This window comes from Heterocephalus glaber, unplaced genomic scaffold (assembly GCF_053883595.1).
Source record: "Heterocephalus glaber isolate CG9 unplaced genomic scaffold, H.glaber_assembly_v1.0 deba00000122, whole genome shotgun sequence".
Lineage (NCBI taxonomy): Eukaryota > Metazoa > Chordata > Mammalia > Rodentia > Bathyergidae > Heterocephalus > Heterocephalus glaber.
In genome coordinates, this window is record NW_028258138.1 from 13,063,857 (window position 1) to 13,086,656 (window position 22,800).

The following is a 22,800-nucleotide window of genomic DNA, read 5'->3' on the forward strand; positions in this document are numbered from 1 at the left end:
CTTCCAAAAATTAATGGATGGGTACGAATTGGGAAGAATACTAATAAGGAATTGCAAATGTTTGCCATAAAATTAAGAGAAGATGGGTCCGCAAAAGAGTAGATGAGGAGGGCTGCAATATCAAATAACAAGAAAAGTTCAAATGAGTAAAAATCCAAGGTTTCCTGTATATTTGAGTATCTGGAACTCACTAAAGAATTTGTGATTTGACCTGACCACCTTGGAGAAATGACCTTGCATTCCAGGAATGATCAGCAGCTAAGGAAATGGAATGCAAATTACAAGAAAAGCAATCTGAGGTTACATAATTACAGGACCACAAGCAGCTATCAACCAGATTAGACCATTTTAATTAGAATACCAGCATGGCCTTTGAAAAGGCTATAAGTGTTTTTTTGATCTTGAAAACATTTTATTCTTAGGAATGCAAACTCATTCAAAAAATAATTATTACAAATAGTTCCTTTAATAAGGATAGACCCTTTGTAAGAGAAGAACAATTTGAGTGACTTTATAGACTTTAAATTCTGTGGTATAGAAATGAGATCACCTGTCCTTGTTAACCACACCCACTACTGAGGGTATAAAAACACCTTGAGAAGCTAGAGTCACACAAACTGATGAAAATCATCCTCAGTGTGAAACCAGCTCACCACCCCTGACATCATGACCTACTATGGCAGCTACTACAGAGGCCTGGGCTACGGCTTTGGAGGCTTTGGTGGCCGGGGCTTCGGCTGTGGCTGTGGATGTGGCAGCTTCCACAGACTGGGCTGGGGCAGAGGCTACGGATTTGGCTCTGGCTTTGGACACTACGGATATGGCTGCTGCCGCCCATTGTACTATGGAGGATATGGAGTCTCTGGATTCTACTAAACAGTTTGCTGATGTTCAGATTCTTTCTACCATGTTCTTGATCATGTGCTTCAGTAATGCCGTTTCCTTTCCAGATGGGGATAACGTATCAATCATTTGCTGCCTTCAAGCTCCAGAAGAAACCAGTCATCAATTCCTCCAGAAAAACCTGAAATTATTCCACTGAACTAGGATATCAGGTTTTAATTTTTAATTACTAACATTTATTATGAGGATGTACGACCTATTTAAAATATTGTTTAATAAATATGTTTAACTGACTCAACAAACATGGCTTTGTCAATTCATTTCAGTATCTATCAAACAAACATAAGGGCTTTCACTCAGGATGTTGTCTGCTTAGTTAGTATTTTGATTCAATAATATTTTGATTAAACAGTAAATTTAATTCAAAATTAAATTAATTTAATTCATGCATATCTCCATGTGCCAGATTCTTTTCTAAGTGCTCAGGGTATGGAAGAAAAAGATGAATGAAAATACTATTACTTTTATTTCTATTATTTTTTTCAGCGTTTTGTGTGATTTCTTATACTATGACTCTACACTGTTAATTTGTGACTTCATTCTAAATAATAACTATTTGCAAGCTTTATTTCAATAAACCTGCTTGTGTTTCTCCAAGTTTTATAAGAGAATGACAGCAAATCTATGGAAAATACATTTTAATAGAAATATTGGGTTCATACAAAATGATACTTATAAAAATTTGCAACATACAAAGAATATTATTAGAATTTACAAGTATCCAATGTTGAATTTTCAAGTTTTTAATGTCCTTCTGTATAATCAAGTCAATTTTAAAATATTAAACATGTAAGAAAAGCTGTTTCCTTGGCAAGTTAAATTACCTTATTGGCTTTCTATTTTCTCATCTGTAGTGTAAAGGTCTTGTTTTGCAAAAGGTATTATTTCTCACATGTAAGCCTGAGCACTGTGGGAATTAAAAACACCTGAAGTGCATTTACCAGGTTAGTTTACTGGAATATACTCTTAGATAATTTGTTTTTAGTAGGTCCTGCAACTTTCTATTATTCCAATCCTTTTTGAAGATGATAACTGAGGTCTCGACTTCTTTTACATTGTAGCCATGCTTGATGCCCATTTCTACTCTTGCCTTCTTGTCTGTGAGCAGTGTTTTTGGACTACCTTGCACATGTTTTTCAGCCTCGATAGCAGGTCACCTAAATATTCCTACAAGCCCTTTGTATGCTTAGAAGATGTACAGGAGAATTGGTGGAAGAATTACATCAAGAGACAAAAAAAATAAATTGAAATTACACTTGTTCTTTCAGAGTTCATGTTATATTTATTTTTAAAAATCTTAATAATAATGAGAATGACATTATTTCATTTTTACATGTTATGATAGTTTATGGTTACACTGTTTTGCCTGTAGTGTAATGATTTGAAACCAAATCATTTATTCTGGAAACCAACAGGTCTTCTGCCTGATACTTCTTTCTCTTTTTTATTACTTTTAAAATTTATTTCATTTGAAAAATAATAATGACAAATATTTGTAGGAAGATAGTATAATCGATGTCTTTTTAGGACACTCCACATTAAAGGCTCAAAAGGCCAAGGTTGCTTGAGTGCTTGCTTGTTTGCATCTGCCTTACAGGTAAAATTGCATAATATTGTCACTTTTACTGTGTGAGGAGTAATGAATATTCAGTGCATCTATTAAATAAGTAAAGTGCATTTTAAATTCTTATTTTGTGGTTTGAATCTAAAAATTACTTCTGCTGATTCATCAATAACAAAGCTGTGGTTTAGTGCTCTTTCTAGTAGGAATGATTAGCATTCACTAGATTATTCAGGTCCTTACTGATGCATATAAAACGATCTTAGCACTGCAGTCCCTTCTGTAGACAACAAGCAGAGGAGAGCTACCTGTATTTAGTGACACTGAATCTCTTCCATTGATTTACATTTTTTGACTCAAATATATCTAATATGTCCAAGTTTAAGTAGCCAGCAGTTACATTTTCCCAAGAAATAAAAACAATAGTCTTATGTTGGGGAAAAGTTTTCATCATTTTTTTCTCTCCTGAAATTTTTGAAAGCTAAGGATCATGTTTGAAAAAGATAAGTTGCACTGAATTCTAATATAATCTTGACTGGTCTGGTGAATTACATGCAGAAATTCAATGCTAAATTCATTGTCAGTTCATTGGGAAGGTATTATTAGATTAGGTGTAATGTGAGAGATACCCCAATTTGTTAAAAAGAGGATAGAAACACAATGATTGCCAAATTTTTAAGCAACTCACTTTTAAGAAAAAAATTATGATCTCATACTCTTCATAGAGGAAACTGGAAATGTGACATAAAAAGTACAGCCAAGTTTTTTTTCTTCCTTCTTCTGTCTTACTGGAAAATCAACTATAATTGTTCCTTGATGTTGCATTCATTCAATAAAGACTGAATCTATTATTTTGAGTAACAATGAAATACTCTGATGCCTGACTAGGTGATTTTATAAGTGGCAGTCATGTCATTTCAGTCTTTGAAGATGCCATGAACATTGTCAATATAAACACAGTTTATTGGAAACTTAGCAAATGGTCCTAAATAAAACCCAAAGAAATTAATGAGATTGCCTTTCATGCCACTGAGGCTATGGAATGAAAATTACACAAGAGCATTTTATTTTGGTGCTGTTCCCTTTTCTGTGCTGGGGGAGATGATGACACCTACACTCTGAGAATCACATTTTCATGATCAAAGGGAGTCACCAACTCCTGAACCCATAAGCTAATATTGCAACTACCATGGTGGCCTGGGTTAGGGCCATCGCTCAGGATGTGGCTGCCGTTGCAGTGGCTTCTGAAGCCTGGCTACGACTTCCTCAAGATGTAGTCTGGTTTTGGAGGCTATTAATAGGGCAGCAGCTCCTCATCATGCTACAGAGGCTATGCATGCTCTGGATTGTACTGAAAAGAAAAACAAGATTGGTGCTTTGAGACTTCATGATACTGATATCAACCTACTGTTATTTTCTTCAAGATCCAAATAGGATTTCATTCCATTAGAGCAATAAGGGATTTCACAGATTCACTCACCTATGGCATCCTTTTTGGCAATTTTCAATCCACTTATTTCCTCTGAGTGACAAACTTCATTTCTTCTAAATTATTTTATATTAATATTTACTAATGTTCATGATACCATGGAGATTGGTTATAGTGTTTTAAAATTATTCTGTTAGAAATGATTTTTTAAAATAGCTTGTGCGTATTCTATTTTCATTCTAGGTATAATCACTTTTAAATGAATTAACTTTAAATTTTAAGTTATTAAACTAGGCGTGGTGGCATATTCCACCGATCCCAGAATTCTGGAAGGCTGAGGCAGAGATAATATAAAGACCCTGATTTCAATTTCTAGTACCAAAAAAGTCCTATTTTCTTAAAAAAATATATACACCTCCAATACTTTATAACAAAAGTGATTTTATAGAAAAATATTTGTTTTATATATTTTTTCACATTTATGATTAAAATGCTAATGTTTCTTTGCAAAGCCAGTTAGAAAATACCTAATAACCAGATGTTGGGTGGCAAGCAAAACTAAATAAACAATACTTGGGGCGGAGAATGTCTTAGTTACTTTGTCAATGGGACACAATACCCAACACTCACAGTTTAAAGGAGGAGAGGATTATTTTGGCTGATTGTTTTTAAAGGATTCAGCCCATTGCCATCTTCAAGGCCGGAAGGGTATGTTGGAAGAGCTGGAAGAGGAAAGAAGCTCATGTCATGGTAGCCAGGAGGCAGACAGAGAGGGGAGGAGTGGGGGGGGGGGAGAGGGAGGGAGAGAGAGAGGCAGGGGCTCCGGGGTTGTTCTTCCATTAAATTGGCTTTTGCAAACAGTCTCTACCTCCAAACAGCATATTCAGCTATGGATTAATCCACTGATGAGCGTGATGCCCCCCTTTCCAATGACCTTCTAAATCCTCACCTCTGAATGCATGAGCTTCTCAGGGATATCGTAGATCTAAACCCTAACAGAGGGAGAACACTGACTGTCTTGCTGTTTCTATTCAATGGAAAAATATGGGACTGCTCCTTTTTTTTCCCTCTAAGCCATAATAAAAGGATCATTGTTCTTTTTCCTGTGAAGACTTATACACAATTGGTTGAAGGGTGACTGAACAACAACAATAATAACAATGAGAAAAAACAAAAGCTAAAGGGATGCATTATGCACGCGCTTTTGAGGTTAAACAACCCTGAACTTACAGTGAATGATCTGGAATTGTGACCAGTGTGCGACATGAGCTCAGTAAGTATCTGCTGAATAAACAGAACTAATTAGTGACACCAGGGAAGATAATTAAAATTTCTGACTACTTTGCATCAAATCTTTTTATATACATAGACATCGATATTAAATTAATTTGTATAATTTAATATATTAATCACTAATTATTTAATTCTCATAATACTTCCCCACATAGAAATTAAAATGTAGAGAAGTATTCTAAGCTCTTACACAACTTTAAGAAATAGAACAGCAGGAAAAATACAGGTTTTTGGAGACAGAGATGGGCATTGTATATCTTCTTTAATGTTATGTGATGTAAGGCAAGTATTTTAACTTCACTGCTACTAATTTTTAAGTGATGTAAACATGGTCATAAATTTTAGTTTCCGTAACTGTTTTTAAAATAAACCTACCCTCCTCCACATATACTCATTTAAACACAGAAATATATATCACGGTGGAGAAGGCACAGTGGGTGATTGTATTCTCTTCCTGGAGCCAAATAAAGTACCAAATAACTGGGTGGCTGATAAGAAGAGAAATTTCGTGTGAACGGCGAGCAGCGGCGGCGGCGCGGAGAGACGCAGCGGAGGGTTTCCTGGTTTCGGACTCCAGCGGCCGGATGGTGAAACCCTCCCTGCAGCGGATCCTCAGCAGCCCCTGCTTCTCCAGAGAGAAGGAAGGGGATAAAGCTGGTGCCACCATTCACGCCAGCCACGCCATGGCGCTTCTTAGTCTGCACGGCCGCGGCGGCCGCAGGAGCGAGAGTTCCAGGGTCTCTGTCAGTTGCTGTAGTAACCTGGGTCCAGGGCCTCGGTGGTGCTCCTGATGTCCCTCACCCACCCCTGAAGATCCCCGGTGGGCGAGGGAATAGTCAGCGGGATCACAATCTTTCAGCTAACTCATTCTACTCTGATAATCTGCTGAATGTAACAGAGGAACTAAGTAACAGCAACGTCTAATAACAAGACGAGGATTCTAAATGTCCACTCCAGGCTCACGGATGCCAAACACATTACCTGGAGAGCCGTGTGGAGCAGCGGCAGCCTCTACATTGAGATCCCAGGGGGCCCCTGCCTGAGGGAAACAAGGACAGTTTCTCAGTTCTCTTTGAGTTTGCCGAGGAGCAGCTAGCTCCATGTGGACTACGTCTTCATTTGCTTCCATAAGAACCGGGAGGACAGAGCTGCCTTGCTCCGGACCTTCAGCTCTTTGGGCTTTGAGGTTGTGAGACCAGGGCATCCCCTTGTCCCCAAGAGACCCGGTGCTTGTGCTTCATGGCCTACAAGTTTGAGAGAGAGTCTGCTGGCGGGGAGGTGTAGTGGCCCGGCTGCCAAGGGAGTCCCACGGTGGCGGTCCCTGTCCCCTCAGTGTGCTGCACTGGGGAACACAGACTCAGTCCTGTCTTCTGGGTTTGTCCGCATGTAGTAATTGTGCAAATAAATGCGCACTCCAAATTAGAGGTGTATTTCTTGAAGTTTAATGTTGTGTTTGTGATACTGAAGTACTTACTTTAATTCTAAATAAAAGTTTATATTTTACTTTTTTATTGCTGGTCGAAGATGACTCAGATTCCCTTGTACTGGAGGAGTTTCTCAATGGAAGTCTTTGGACCCAGTCTTAGGTCTCTTCCCTTGGAAAGATAGGCATTAACCTACCGTTCTCTGCTCTCTAAAATCTGAATAAACTTGATGACACCTCAAAAAAAAAAAAAAAAAGAGAAATTTCTTATCTCGCAGTTCTAGAGGCTGGAAGTCCAAGGTCAAGGTATCTTAAAGGGTCGCTGTCACTCTGACAGGGCTTCAGGAGCCTTCCTCATTTTTTCTAGCTTTGGGTGGTGGTTCTGGCCCTCTCAGGCCCTCCTTGGTGGGCCACTGTGCTACCTCCTGTCTCTAGTGTCAGCACTGCATGCTGTTCTCCTGGGGTTTCTCTATATCTTCTTCCCTCTGTGGGTCCTTTTCTTCTGTATCTAAATTTCGCTTTTTTATAAAGACACAAGTCACAATTAATAGTTACATTAGGACCTTTATTAATGACCTCATCCAACTTGATTCAATCAGTATAGACCGTTTGTAAATAAGGTCAAATTCACAGAAATGGGGTATTAAGACTTCAATATCTTTTTTTGGAGTAGGAGTCAACCCATAATGATCTGTACTCTGTATTAAATATTATTTTGTTTAAATTATATAACTAGTAACTGATAGAAGAGAAACAGGAGTCAACATCAGACTTTCTATTTCGGTCGTACATTCTTTCTACAGTTGTAAGTAAGGATTCACACAAGGGAAAGATTTGGGAAGAAAAAAGACAGGGACTTTGATTTAGAATGGATTGTGTTTAAACTGACAGTTTGAGGGTCATTTATACTTGTCCATTAGGGAGCTTGTGGTTTTAATTTATAGCTACTGATAAATGTGTACAACCTCATCAAAAGAGAAGCATTATCCCAAGGCATCTTAGAATTAGTTATAGAGAACTGGTTTGTGATGTTTACTGTCTACTGAAATTGACTATTCAAATCAAGGCCTTTGTCTAAATGTTTATTTCCATAGAGAATCCAGATTCTTTTTAGCATATATGCTTCCTTCCACATTTCTTCCCATCTCATACTCAAATTTATTCATCCTAAAATCCTGCTTCAAGCTTTCTTCAAATGTCTGTTCATAGAAATAACAAAATAAATATTTAAATCCAACAGCATACCTTCTTTATTTCTAGAAGAAATTTTCAACTTATCTTTTAATTTTTCACAGGAAGCAATTGAGTAAAGCCACATTTGGGAATTTTGAGTATGATTTTTTTACTCTATTATGCTTGAATGCCTCTTACATGATTTGTAAAATTAAAATACTGGAAAAGATAATTGCAATGTTTTATTTATGCTGTATTATTCTATAATCCTTCAAATTGATTCAGGCAATTAAACATCTTTTCTGGGTTTGGGTTGATGAACAAGAAACAGTAAGCTTTCTAACAAAATAGCTTGTCTTTGTATGCCTATATAAGTTTATTTGTTTAAAAAATTTCTTACTGAATATGCTTGGATAATGGATGAACCACTACAGAATTAGCCTGCCCTATCTTGTATTCAAAAACAAAAAAGAATCAAACAAATCCTCTAATTTTCCAGTCCAAGGGCATTGGTATTTCTGATAATTAATATTTCCAACAATTTTGTCAGCCTAACAATCAAGTCACTATCCCTACAGATTTACAACTTGGAATATTAAACTCTTAGATTTTTCTCTGTGCTCATAGAAAAAGAAATTGATAACTTGAGAAAAAGAATTCTAAACGTTTTATTTCATTGTTCACATGAGAAAGCTAAACAAAAGTACAGAGAGCCAAAATATTTTTAAATATTTCCACAGTTAAGGAGACGAGTACATTTGATGAATGCTATTAGCATTCATGGATCCTCAGTTTAACAAAGTAATGTTTTAATAATTTTTGTTTATGCTTTATTCAAACCTTGCTGGTTAGCATGTATATTTATACATATTTATTTACTTTATATTTGAAATTATTTAAGACATTTTAGGCTATATATTTTGGAAAATGATAAGTAACCATGAAGGAAAGTAACAGATTAAATTATTTTTATAAGAAGGGAACATATGTCTGCAGTTATGTCATTTTTGTGAGTAAATTCTGTGATATTTATAAATAATAAAAGGAAAATCATGAGGAAACTATATGAGATTTAAAAATACTTTAGCAAGACAACATAATTAGTGGTTGGCAAATTGTCATGTTATTTTATAGAACTAAGTGACACTGGAAACCTGTTTACAAAATTCTAAATGTAGAAAGGAGTATATGAAAAATAGAGCGATCATTTATTATAGCTAAAGATTTGGTTTTCAAGAGCACAAGCAGCAAGAAGACTGATAGTCTGCTTCTGAACACAAGTTCAGACTAACTCAAAGATAAAAGGAATTTCTTAATGATTTGTTTATACGATTTTCATTTGGAAAGAGAACTTGATACACCCTCAAGGATTCTTATGCCCACTCTTAAATGGATATGACAAGCATACTATATGCAACTACAATGAATAGCATCCTGTATACCAAACTAAATCCTCAGCTTCTGGCATCTGGTTAGCTTTCCCTCACTGAGACAATATATCTGACAGACACAACTTAAAGGAAGAATGGTTTATTTTGTCTCACAAGTTCAAATGTTTCAGTCCACAGTCATCTGGCCCCTTTGTCTTAGCTATGTTTGAGACAGAGCATTGTGGTGGAAGGGCATGGCGGACCAAAGCGTCTCTCCTTATAGTAGCAGGGAAACTGAGAGAGACAGTGAAAGAGCCAGAGAAACGTTATACCCTTCATAGTTACACCCTCAGAGACGTACTTACATCAATGAGGTCCCACCTCCTAAGTCTGTATCACCTTTCTTAAGGCCATCAAGTTATGACTTTATCAGTGGATTATTCCACTGATGAAATTAGAACTTCATGACCCAATCATTTCTGCAAACAAGCACAGACACTCCCACAACTGTGCTTCTCTAATTTATTGGACATTTCTCAATCCAAACAAACAGAAAATCAAGATCATCCATCACATCCTAAAATAAGATAATCTATACTATGACTGTGGAATTTTATGTGGTTGGTACATAGGTCTATAATTTGATTCTTCGCATGGTAGTTGCAATCCATTATTTATTTAGTAGTTTGTTTTATTATATCTATTAAAATACTGTTATTACTTCATATTGGGATATATAAGTGGACTTGACAAAGTAGTCCAAAAAATGAGGCTGTCTTAGCTAAAAAGCCCTATAAATCTAAGTTTTTAGAAGCTATACATTTAAGAGAACTTATTTCCTAGTTGTGCTGCATCATGTGTTCACACATTTAGTATGTAATCATAAGTGAGAAAACAGACTAACACTGAAACACAAATATTTGGCTCCAAAAAGACTTTGTTTCGGTTCTACTACTCTCTATGACTTTTGACAAGTTAGCTTTGTCTATTTTCCCTCTCCAAATTTCTTTAGAGCCTTTCTCATTATGTTTTGATAGTTATATGGAGTTGGTTTTCATTCATGAGGTTATGATGTTCAAATGATTATGTTTATAAATGATTAAACAATGAGAAATCACTACAAATTTTGCTTTCCTAACAAAAAAGACTTAAATAGATAAAGTTCTGAATGGCTGTGAATATAATTTCTGCTTCCTGGGCTGTATGCAGAATTTTTAGATTAAAAGTTCCTGATGGATAAACAATGAATATACAAATTGGATACCTATTCACAATGGAGTATTATTCAGTATTAAAATATAAAAAATCATGTTATTGGGCAACAACATAGATGAACATGGATAAAAGTATATTAACTGAAATAAAATCAAAACAGAAGGCAAATATCTCATAATCTCATTTGTATATGCAGGGTTAAACTTGACCCCCTAGGAGGAGAGAGGAATGGTGGTCATCAGGTGCTGGTGCAGCTGTTGAGAGGGTCTAGAATTGTTTGCCATAGGAGAAAGAATGTTAAGATAGGAAGAATAAGTTCAACAAATCTATTTTATAAACTAGTCACTACAGTTAATACCAATGCATTTTATTGAAAATCGCTGACAGTAATTGTAAACTTTCTCACCCTATTATTGCTAGATTGATATAGCCATCCCACAATGCATTCATATTTCAAAACGTGTTATATATAATAAATGCATACATTTTTGTGTCCATTAAACAATAAATTCATTAAAATAAATAGGTAAAAATTTCCTCCTGGAAGACTAATACAAAATGAACAAGAGATTTCATGTGAATATCAGCTATTTCATGGTTGATGTCTTAGAAATCAATTAAATGACCCAATAAGCCACAGAAAAATACATATACTTTGAGAGAGGTATAGATTTTGCAACATTATCTTTTACAAAGCATATCAGTGTTTTGAGAGTTCTCTTCCTGAGCAAAAGTAGTGTTTTGTTTCATTTCTCTGAATAAACAGAACTCTAAGAAGGCCACTTATAATTATTAGCTTTTTATGTGTGTCAGCTTATGTGTATCACAGAGGATCTGACTCCCATCCATGGAATTTAATGTGTCAGGAGGAGTGACTGACTGCTCTGATAATATCAGGAAAGGAAAGAAGACTTCCTTGCCATACGACAGTAACCCTGAGATTTGTCAGAGCAAAAAATACACATGTAATTAACAAAAGCTCCTTAAAAGCTAAATACTATCATGGCTCCACTTTTACTGTAGCCAAGGGTATTACTTGGCATGCAAGATTATACTCTAATGTCATATCACCAATGGTTTCATAAATGCATGCTGATTTATATACTTCTGAATAAGTTTTCCCTTCAGGGTGCTAAATGGTTATGTAGCTAGCAATTTCATGTGTGTGTGTGTGTGTGTGTGTGTGTGTGTGTGTGTGTGTTAATAATTCTGGTACTATTTTGGGAATCACTTCCAGAGTGGAAGCTAAATTTTTTAAGTAAGAATAAATTTTTGTTTAAAAATAATTAAAAGTAATTTAGTTACACAAATGTTTGCAGTCACTTTATTTTGGGTAGCCAAAAACTGAAAGAAAGTAAATGCCCTTTAGTAGCAGAAGTGAATAAACAAACTGTGCTGCATACACAGAGTGGAATTCTACTCAGCAATAAAAAGGGAACTATGATTGATAGATACAAGTGAGTGCAGGGATTTTAAGAATTATTCAGAGTAAACAAAGCTAGAGTCAAGTGATAATATACTGTGCAATTCCAGTTATTCGACACAAGTCAGTAAGTCAAAGCTACACTGATGAACAGAGCTATGGTTGATGAAGTCTTTGTACAAGTAGAGGGAGTTGGTGTGGAGTAGGAGCACAAGGGAATTTCGGGGAAGATGGAACTGCTCTGCAAGGAAGAAAGGTCATTGTGAATTTGATAAGTAATGAAAATAAAGTTGCATTCAATTAATACATTTATGAGACTTCATAGCTTTGTTCAGATATGTAGAAGGTCAAAGAGCTGGAAAAAATAAAATCAATGATTTTGAGATCCTTTAGAGAAGCAAAATGTGGAGTCAAATGATGTCTGAAGTTGGGAGAAATGTCCCTGTACTGATAGGCCAGCCTCAAGCATATTCTCCTGAGGGGAGATGCCCTGAGATGCTATGTAAGTCCGTGGGAAGGCTAAAGTAGGGATTTCACTAAATATCCAAAGCAGAACATGGGCTACATGAGATGAGAAAGCTGCTGGGTGCCCTCATCAGGGAGAGGTGCCCATAATATTGCTGTCTCTTCTTCCAAGAATTCATGATATCCCTACAGAAAGAATCATAGGGAATTTGTAGAAAAGCCTCAGCCCCTATTCCTCTGCTGTTGCCTGGAGCAGGAGAACAATAACCTAAAAAAGACTTCACCATTACAAAGAAGCATGGGAAGGCTGTACTCTGAGCACATTGGGGCAAAACTTTGCAAGTGGGGAAAGAGAATGGAGACAACCATTAGGATCTTATCCAAATAAATGTTTCTTCTTTTCTAGGTAAAACACAAAGCCTTAACATGCAGGGAGAGAGGATTCTAAAGTATAGTTCAAAGACACTTGGTCTACCTTCCTGTTTCTTATCTTCTATATTTCATTTTGTTCTTTAAAGTACATATGCTTTTATATGATGCCTCTCATATAAAAGAAACCAGGCAGTATTTAACAATCTGTATCTGATTTATTTCACTGTGCTTTATGGTGTCAATGGGCAACCATGTTCCTATGAATGATTCAAATTTGTCCTTCTTTACAGCTGAGGAATACTCCATTGTGTGTAGATATATAACATTTTCTCTATCCATTTATCTGTTGGTGGATATTAAATAGAGAGAGTGGATGGGAAGAGGACTTAGGGATAGTGGTGGGAGGAGAAGGGGAAGGGAAGCAGACTAAATTATATGTATAGATACATCTTCCCATTATGAATATATCCATTATGGATTGCAAATGTGCTAATAAAAAGAAAGAGGCACATCATAAATAATCACTGTATCCAGGGGAAAAGGATGGGGAAAATTAAAAATACAGAGGCTTCACCAATGGACTAGGATAAGGAACTCTTGTGAAGTCCACAACATTCTCTGAGACTCAGTCATCAAAACATCAGCCTTCTTTCTTTCCTTCCATAGCTAGACTAATAAAACTTGAGTGCAGGTAACAATGGGAAGGAACTAAGAAAACTACAGAAGACAGGTACTCTAAATAGCAGCACAATGTCAACAAAAGTCTGAATGTTTGACAAAACAGCCTCTGTTACCATTAGCAATAAAAACTTCTACTCGTGTAACTACAATGGCAAAAAAGCACCAAACACAGCAGAAACTTTCATAGATTAATACAAATCCACCCATCAAAGGCCAAGCAAAAGGCAACTCAGGATGATCTCCATCCAGATCAAATGTTTACCAGACTGTTTCTAATCCCATGTAACATGTTCAACTTCCCAACAAAAACTACCAGGCATGCAAAAAATATCACTATCATAAGAGACAAAGAAAATATCAGAGAGCTATAATACAGATACTGAATATTTCAGACAGGAAATATGAAATAATGATGAATACACCCAAAACTATGGTGAAAATGCAAATGAAATGCAAGATCAAATTGACACATGGGATTGGGAGATAGAAAAATTATGAAAAATCAAATAGAAATGTTAAAAATAAAAAAAAATATAGCATCAGAACTGAAGAGATCCTTTTAGCCATTCATCAATAATCTCAATAGGTTTAGGAAAAAAAATCATTCAACTTTAAAACACTCCAACAAAACCTATAAAACCAGAATAAAATTTAAAAATAATGCAATTTATAAAACAATACAGCATCTAAGAGTTGTAGAAAAATGTCAAATAAGTAATGGTTAATGTTTATATCTTCTAACTATGTATGTATTTATGTGTGACCATGTTGCTCTTTATGTATCTGCCTTTGGAACCCTAGAAATACATGAAAGAAAGAGGCAGGAGTAATATTTGAAAATATTATAGATAAAATTTTCCATATTAATGACCAATACCTAATCACTGTTCAAAGAAATATCCAAGAAGATTAGAGAACAGAATATAAAGAAGACAGATATCAAACCAAAGTAAATTAAACAAACAACTACAAATGCTAAATGTGTTAAAGCATGTTACATTAAAAGGTATGAAAATCAAAGAGAGAGACAGATAAATCTAGGAGGGAAGAGAAAGGAAAAAAGCACCCAATACTATCTACCAACAAGTGAAAATAAGATTTATAATCAGTGACCATTAATGAAAGAAGAATGTATTGCTATATTTAAAACATGAAGGAAAAAATAAATAAGGACTAAATTCTATATCTAGTGAAAAATGTCCTTTTAAAATGAAGGAGAAATAAATACAATCTTAAATTAAGCAAAGTAAAACAAACTGAGAAAAGTTCTTACTCAGAAACCTAATTAGCAAGAATTATTAAAATAATTTCTTTGGGCAGAAGGAAAATGAACTATGTCAGAAACTTGGATCTAATCAAAGATGTTGAGTCAAAAATGAAAATTAAAGATAAGACATGGTCTTCTTACTTTATTTTCTATAAATTATAACTTCAGGACAAAAATGGCACATTGGAGATATATATATGTATATATGTATATATATATATTTGAAGAATTCTGACTGATGACAAATTATAAGAGATAGGCACAAGAAATTGAGAATATTTGTTTTGAGGACTTCACAATATTTGCCGCTGTATGTGTTAGTTGAAATGAAGAATCTTTAAACACAAATATTATAAAATCTAAGGAATCTAACAAAAAATTTAAAAGCATAACATAAAAATCAATGAAGGTGATAAAAATAGAATCACAATAAATAAACCAAACCCAAACCCAAAAAAGCAACATAAAAAGAGCAAGGAGTGAAGAAAAATGCAATTGTTGGATAATATCAAGTTGGTTATTACAATAAAAAGCTCTTTAAATGTAAATGTTCTTAGTTTGTCAGTTTACAAAACATACTACATAGAAAAGCAAAACTGTAGTCTACAAAATTTGTAATTTAAACACAGTTAAGTTAAAAACAAAGTGCATAGAAAAATGTAATGGATTCACTAGTGCAAAGAAAACAGAGATGGAATGAAAGGCAGATTTCAGAACAAGGAAGACAATCAAGGATAAAGAGATATGGTACATAATGATGAATGGATCTTTTCTCTCTCTCATCCAAAATATGCACATACTGCCATTCTTCTCCTTAGAAATGTGCATACCAATAACACATTTTCAAAATTCATAAGGAAAAAAATTCATCAATCAAAACTTGATATATACAAATACACAATTAGAGAATTTACTACAATTTCAATAATTGATAGATCATGCAGAAAATCAGGAAGGACCTAGATGACCAACTTGGTCTAAAATTTCTCAAGTACTAGACAAATTTTTCTCATGTATACTTATTCTCTTAACCAAGAAAAATATACTATATATAGCATATTAAAAATATTAAATTTGAAAGAATATAATTATATAAAATATATTTTGATAGCAAAACAGAATCAACTACCTATAAATACAGAGAGATAACTGGAAAATTAAAAATTTGCAGTTAAACAACACCTTACTAAATAAGCTATGGATCAATGAATTCTCAAATTTAATTAAATATGTTTTGCATAAATTTAAAAAATACGGTGAAACTTTGGTTTACAAGCATAATTCATTCCAGAAACATGCTTGTAATCCAAAGAACTTCTATATCAAAGTGCTTCTCTATCTTTCTACCATAAGAAATAATGGAAACTCCAGTGATTCATTTCACAACTCAAAAATATTTATAGAAAAATGATTATAATACTGTAATACAATATAAAATAATAAAGGAAATAAAAAATATAAATAAAAATAAACAGATTACATTACAATTATCTTTAGAAACCTTTGTGGCTGGTATGAGGGAGACAAGAAAGAGGAGAGTTATTCTGTAGGACGACTTCCACTATCACTAAGAGAGTCACTGTTATCTCTAAGCTCAGTGGAACCTTTTTCTTTTCATGCAACTTTAGCAAGGAACCTATCTAATGTCACTTGCTTTTACCTCCTTTTGAGGGTTTGAGGAAATGTGACATTGCATTGTTGTTAGATTGATTGCTTGCTCTGCTATGACCTTATTTGGGTAGTGCTTTCCTACTGTAAAATTTTGCACTGATTCCTACATTTTACACATCACTCTAATTTCAATTGAAGTGAGGGATTCCTCCTCTTCATTTTTCTTCTCTTCCTCTACAGAAGAGATCTTCTCCATAACCTCTTGCTATTGGGAGGTGACCACCCACAGATTCCCAGTGCATGTGTGTGTGTGTGTGTGTGTGTGTGTGAGAGAGAGAGAGAGAGAGAGAGAGAGAGAGAGAGAGAGAGAGAGAGAGGGAGAAAAGAAGAGAGGACCATTGGCTCAGTTATGATCATGCAATGTTTGGTGTCATGTACTATTTGTATTGCAAGACTTCAAGTTAAAATTTATTAGAAATGTTTGCTTGTCTTAAAGAACACTAACAGAATAAGTTACCCACAATCCAAGGTTTAACTGCATATCAAATCTGTGGAATGATACTATAAATAGTGCTTAGTGGATATTTACACCCTAAATGCATACATTAGAAAAGAATAGAGACCTAAAAAAATCAATGTTTTTACTATGAAAACAAGAGAAGGAAGAGCTAATTAATACCAAAATTAAAATAAAATATTAAAACACCAAAAATTAAAACTAAAAAATTAACACCAAAGAGCTAATTAACACTGTTTACAATTAGATTGTAAACAGTAATATGTAGAGAAAATCAATGAGGCAAAAAGTTTATATACTTGGAAAAAATCCATGAAATTGATAAATTTCTAGTAGGATAAACCAAGAAGAGAGAGAAGATGGAGTACAAAAATTGATAATGAAAGAAGAGTAGCATACTGATTTCACAGATATTAAAGGAACAAAGGGCAACACTCACTTTTGTCTTTAGAGTTTTCAAAATAAAAGTTAATATGTGGTGTCATGCTTCTGTACACATCATGAATATTCACCAACTCCAACACCCAAAGTTATGAGAGTACAACACGCATTTTCTAAGCTCAACACGACTCAGATGCCAAAACTAGACTCACAGTACAATAAAAGAAAAATAAACACTAGAATACTTCATGAAAATAGATGCAAAAATCATCAATAATATTTAGAAATTTAAAGCCATCAATGTATAGAAAGAAAGTCTTCATGATAAATCATAAGAATGCAAGTCTTTTTCAGTATTGACAAATGAATCAATGTAATCCAAACTAATAGTAACCCAAAAAAGTGAGAGGTCACTTCAACTGATACAAGAGAAAGTTGACAACAAATCAGCATACATTTATGAAAAAGACTCTCAGCACAATAAGAATCCATTCTGATCAAGGCATCGACAAAGAGACCTAGTTCACATTAACTCAATGGTGGAACATGATTTTCTCTTTAAGATTGAGAACAGGGGAAAGATATTCCTCCTCATTCATCATAATCAATATCGTATAGGAAGACAGCCAACAATGTAAAACAAACAAAGACATAAAAGGCACACAATTTAAAAGGAGGTAATAAAGCTGTCCTTATTCTAATAGTACACGATTGTGTACTTGGAAGATCCTAAGGTATTTACAAAATCTGATTGCTTCTAGAGATCACTAATATCCAGAATTAATAACTGAATTTAGCAAGATCTCTGATTGCAGTGTCTACAAAGAAAATCTGTGAAAGAATCAAATATATCATATAAATATGTTAGAAAGATATTCCCTAAAATCTGTTTTTACCAACTGTATTTTACATCCAATTGAAAAGAAACTAATAGGGCCAGGGATTTAGCTCAGTGGTGTCGTGACTGCCTTGCAAGCAAAAGGATCTGAGTTCGATCCCGGGTACCTAAAAAAAAAAGTAACACATACAAGTAGCACAGTTAAAACAACTTCATCTTATAAATTAGTTAAAGGTAGCTTAAACAAGGAATTGCAGGTATTTGTCATGAGGTTTGATTATAACAGATTTGTGAAAATGGGTTCAAGTTCTCACCTAGCTGAACTTTGAAGGTAGGCTAAGGTCAACACACAGTCAGGAGCAGAGCTAGTTAAGCTCCCAAAGGGAAAAGTCTGTGTCAGCATAGAACAATGCCAAAAAGGTACAGCCAAGCAGTGACTTATGTCTACACATGACAGACAACCACAGAGTACCACAGGTGTCTGTCCAATGCTCCCAGCCCTCAAGGAAATCACACTAATTTCATTGACTCAAATTAAATAAAACTTATTTAAATTGAATTAAACCTTATTCCCAAAAGCTTTCCTGTCAATTGCTGTGCTACTCTTGGCCTTGGCCTAGGTTATTTTGGAAGGCTGAGATGCAGCTCTGGAGCTGGCTCTGGCCAAACTGGCTAAGGAACATTCAGCCAGGGCTGCTACTGTTTTTCCAGCAATGCATTGATTCTCTGGGCGCTACTGAAATGTATGCGAATCACTCCAAATGCTGAACTTTGCTTTTTGTTTTTCTTTCTGTCTTCGAAGTCAGGCATAATGTTGACCTCATTAACTAAAATGACTGCTGAAGTCATACATCATTACAGAAGGCACTTTGAATAAATCAAGTCAAAAAAAGATACCTTCCTTGTAACAAAACATCTAAAAGAAACTAGAGTTCTTTTGGAATTGCTGTATTTTGGAATTACTGATACTCCTTTAATTTACTTGTGACAAATCTATGCCTATTTTCTAATGAAATATTTTCATTTGTATAACAAACTTGGCTTCATTCTCATTTATCTATCTTAAACATTTTTGTGGGTGCAATTTTATAAATTGCAAGTAACAATTTTCTGATATATATATATATAAAGATATGGGAATAAATATCATTGTTCTTATTATATTACTTCTTTTAAAATTAGTTCCACAACCATTTTTGAAATTAAAACATATGCTTATGATCTTGATTAGAACACATCTGCCTATATGATTTGAAAGAAATATATATGATTGAAATATATATGATTGAAGAAATAAAGATATTCACAACATCTTCCAAAATTTTGCCATCTCTTTCCTCAAATATAGAGTTAAATGTACCATTTTCTTGACTATGTTGTAACTGGCAGCTATTAATAACCCTTTACCTACAGTGGAGATTTAGTTTTCCATTACATTCTCTCCTTGACTTACCTATGTCTCAGCAGAATACATAGTATTTGTCTTCCTGAGTGTTGAAAACAGCTTCACTTTTTTTTTTTTTTTGTATCAAGGATCGAACTCGGGTCCTTGCGCTTGCAAGACAGGCGGCGGAACCACTAAGCTAAATCCTTGGCCTGAGCAGCTTCACTTGTTAACTAAACCTTGCCTAGGGTCATATCTCTCCTGAAGCTCAGTATGTACGGAGACTGAGATTTCTCAGTAGCATTCAGTTGAAGTTTTTCCTTTTTCTTGCATTCAGATTTAGATATTGAGTTAATCTTTTTATTTTAACCCTGGTATTTTAGCCCTCTACTTGATAAATTTACTTGATAGATTTCAAATCTACTTGATAGATTTCTGACATTTCCTACTTCTTGTCCTCAACCTTTAACTGTTTTTCTTTTGTACTTCCACATTTTACAGCTTTACATTGCTATCCTTAATTATTTTTGCTTAAATTCTTTTATTGGTGCCCTTAATTTTTTAAAAAATATTTTCTCCTATTTCAATCAAAAATATAGTACATCATCAGATTCATCACTTTTTTTTTCTTAAATTCTTTTATCACTACATTTTAGGTATACAATATGTTTACATTTATCATTGGGTGCTTGTACCTGTACATGATGTATCTTGCTTCTTATTTTTTTCCCTTTACCTGTGAGTCCTTCCCCCCTCCACTCTTCCCTATTTACATAGACTTTGTTTCCTTTTTTTTTTTTTTCTTTCTCATAATTTTTCCTTTCCCTTCTTCCTTTTCCCCTTCCCCTCCCACCCCCCTCCCCCTTTGGACCTTTTCTTTCTACTTCAAATTATCAATTAATCATTTTAATCATTTTAATCCTTGTTTACACTTTCAGTTACTCACACTAGAGAAACTATTTGGTATTTACATGTGTGTGTCCTATTTATTTCACTCAAGAGTATGGCCTCAATATGGATCCATTTAGCTATAAATGTCTCTAGTTTCTCATTCCTTATGGCTGAGTAGTACTCCACTTTATAAAAAAAAAAATCACAACTTCTTTATCCAGTTTCCAGTTGATGGGCACTTGGGCTGTTTCCAAGCTTTAGCAATTATGAACTGTGCCGCTATAAACATGGGTGCACATATGTCACTATGGTATGATTCTTTTAATTTTGGGGGGAAGATATCCAGCAGGGGGATAGCTGGGTCAAATAGGACTTCTAGTTCTAGTTCTTTGAGGTATCTCCATACTGATTTCCACAGTGGTTGCACCAGTCTGCAATCCCTCCAACAATGGAGAAGGCTTCCTTTCTCCCCACACTCCCTCCAGCATTTGTTATTGGTTGATTTCTTAATAGCACCCATTCTTTCACTCTTACTGTCACCTTCACCAGATTAATATCCACTGTATAGTAATCTAATCATACTGTTGTATACATACTTAAATTCCTTGTCTTTCTATACTAGCGGCCTTTTGAGACGCCCAGCCCTTGCTGAGATACAACTCTTGATTATATTCCATCACTCCACATATATAGTAGATTTGATTGGAAAAATACAACCTTGTTGAATCTCATGTTATTTTTATTTAATTTTATTTATTTATTTATTTATTTATTTATTTATTTATTTTTTAGGTACGGGGATCAAACTCGGGCCCTTGCGCTTGCAAGGCATGCAGCAGAACCACTGAACTAAATCCCCGGCCCCTGCTATTTCTATTTTAAATCTTATTTGAGCATCGAATCTTACCCTGAAGCATTTCCCCATTTCCCTATAAACTAACTCTCCCACTTTCACAAAATAACTAGTTTACTCCTTATCTTTTTATCCATTGCAGTCAAAATCAGTTTTGTCGCCAGAGCTATATGACTTTGTGAAGACTCTGATCATGAATTTGCTTCCAGTTCATTTCAATTTGGTCCCATGTGGCTGCATGGAAGATGGCCCCATTTCTTCACTGGTTTTCAACTAGGGACCATTCTCAGCTATCCCTCAGCTGCTGGTCCTCATTTCTCAATTTTAAAAGGCAGGAATGGCAGGCCAAATCCTCCTCATAATCTAACGTTCCCATCCTCCCCTTTGGCCCTGTGTCTTTTGACTTTCTCTTGTGAAATATCTGTATGACTTATTTGTCTTGCTTTCTACCATGTAAAACCTTGTTTCATAGATCTCACCTGGTGATCATTCCAGTTTACCATAAATTGAGTAATAAGCACAATTACATGTGTAAAATAACATTACATCAGGACCTAGATTCATCTTTTTTTTTTGTTTTGTTTTAGGTGTTTGTGTGGGATGGGGGGTTCTGGGGATTGAAACAAAGCCTCAAATGCTTAGTATGAGCCCTACAACTTAGCTATATCCCCAGCCCTCAGATTCAACAATGAATAAACAAGGGACAAGAAACTGGGAAATACATCCTTAGAATTCTAAAACAATCATTCCTGAACAAAAATACAGTATATCTTCTGCAGATTATAGTGCATGAAAAATTTTCTGTTCCATCTGAAAGCTATTATTCTTCAATATGCAACACATATTACCATCTTTTCCCCATCGAGGTCTCTTATTACTCAGATATCCTTTCAGTTAACCATTTTCTCTTATTTGATTATACTTATACTCTACAAGCACACCAACATATTTTGTTGAAAATGACAGCTGACTTATTTCCTTCTCTATATTCTGTCCCAAGTCTTTGCTCACATTTACAGTGCAGCTTTTTGAACAAGTTATTTATATTCATTTTTTCATCTTTCTTATTCAGTGATCTCTTTTTAATACACTCAGACACACCTTCTACTCCATCACTCATTTTAAATCACTTGGATCAATTTGTATAAGCCAGCTTTCTTATTGCTGAAACATAAGATTCAAGTTCCTAAGACTTAAATGAGAAGAGGTTTCATTTATCTCGTGGTTTCCATCCATGAGCTGAAGCTTCAAAACAGAGACATGCAGTGGAGAAGCAGAGCAGAGCCAAGCTGCTTACATCATGGGGTACAAGAGGCACATAGCTCCGTGTCCACCCAGAGGCCCCTGGAAGTGTGCTCCACTCACTCCTCAGCCTGACCCCAAACCAGTCGGGGTGAAACTCCACTCTAACTGCCAGGAAATGATGCTTCAGCCATACTTACATGGAAATCTGCTCATCAATTCTTATTGGAAACCTATGTAATTAATCATGACCATCACACATCCCATATTTCCTTCCTATCACACTGTCCAGGGCTGGGGATTTAACTCAGTGGTTCTACTGCCTGCCTTGCAAGTGTAAGGTCCCAAGTTTGATCCCCAGTACAAAAAAAAAAATTGGTAACTTGTTCAAGGTCACACTATCCAATCTAACTCATGATATTTTAGTGTTTCTTCTTTAACTTTTTATTTACTATATATATATAGTAAATGACTTTAAAATATCTCTCTCTCTCTATAGATAGATAGA

At 34.9% G+C, this 22,800-nt stretch overlaps 1 pseudogene; it reads left to right on the forward strand.

Annotated features, from left to right (window-relative positions):
- Positions 1–5,755: 5,755 nt before the first annotated feature.
- Positions 5,756–6,470, forward strand: LOC101706821 (ornithine decarboxylase antizyme 1 pseudogene; annotated as a pseudogene).
- Positions 6,471–22,800: the final 16,330 nt, after the last annotated feature.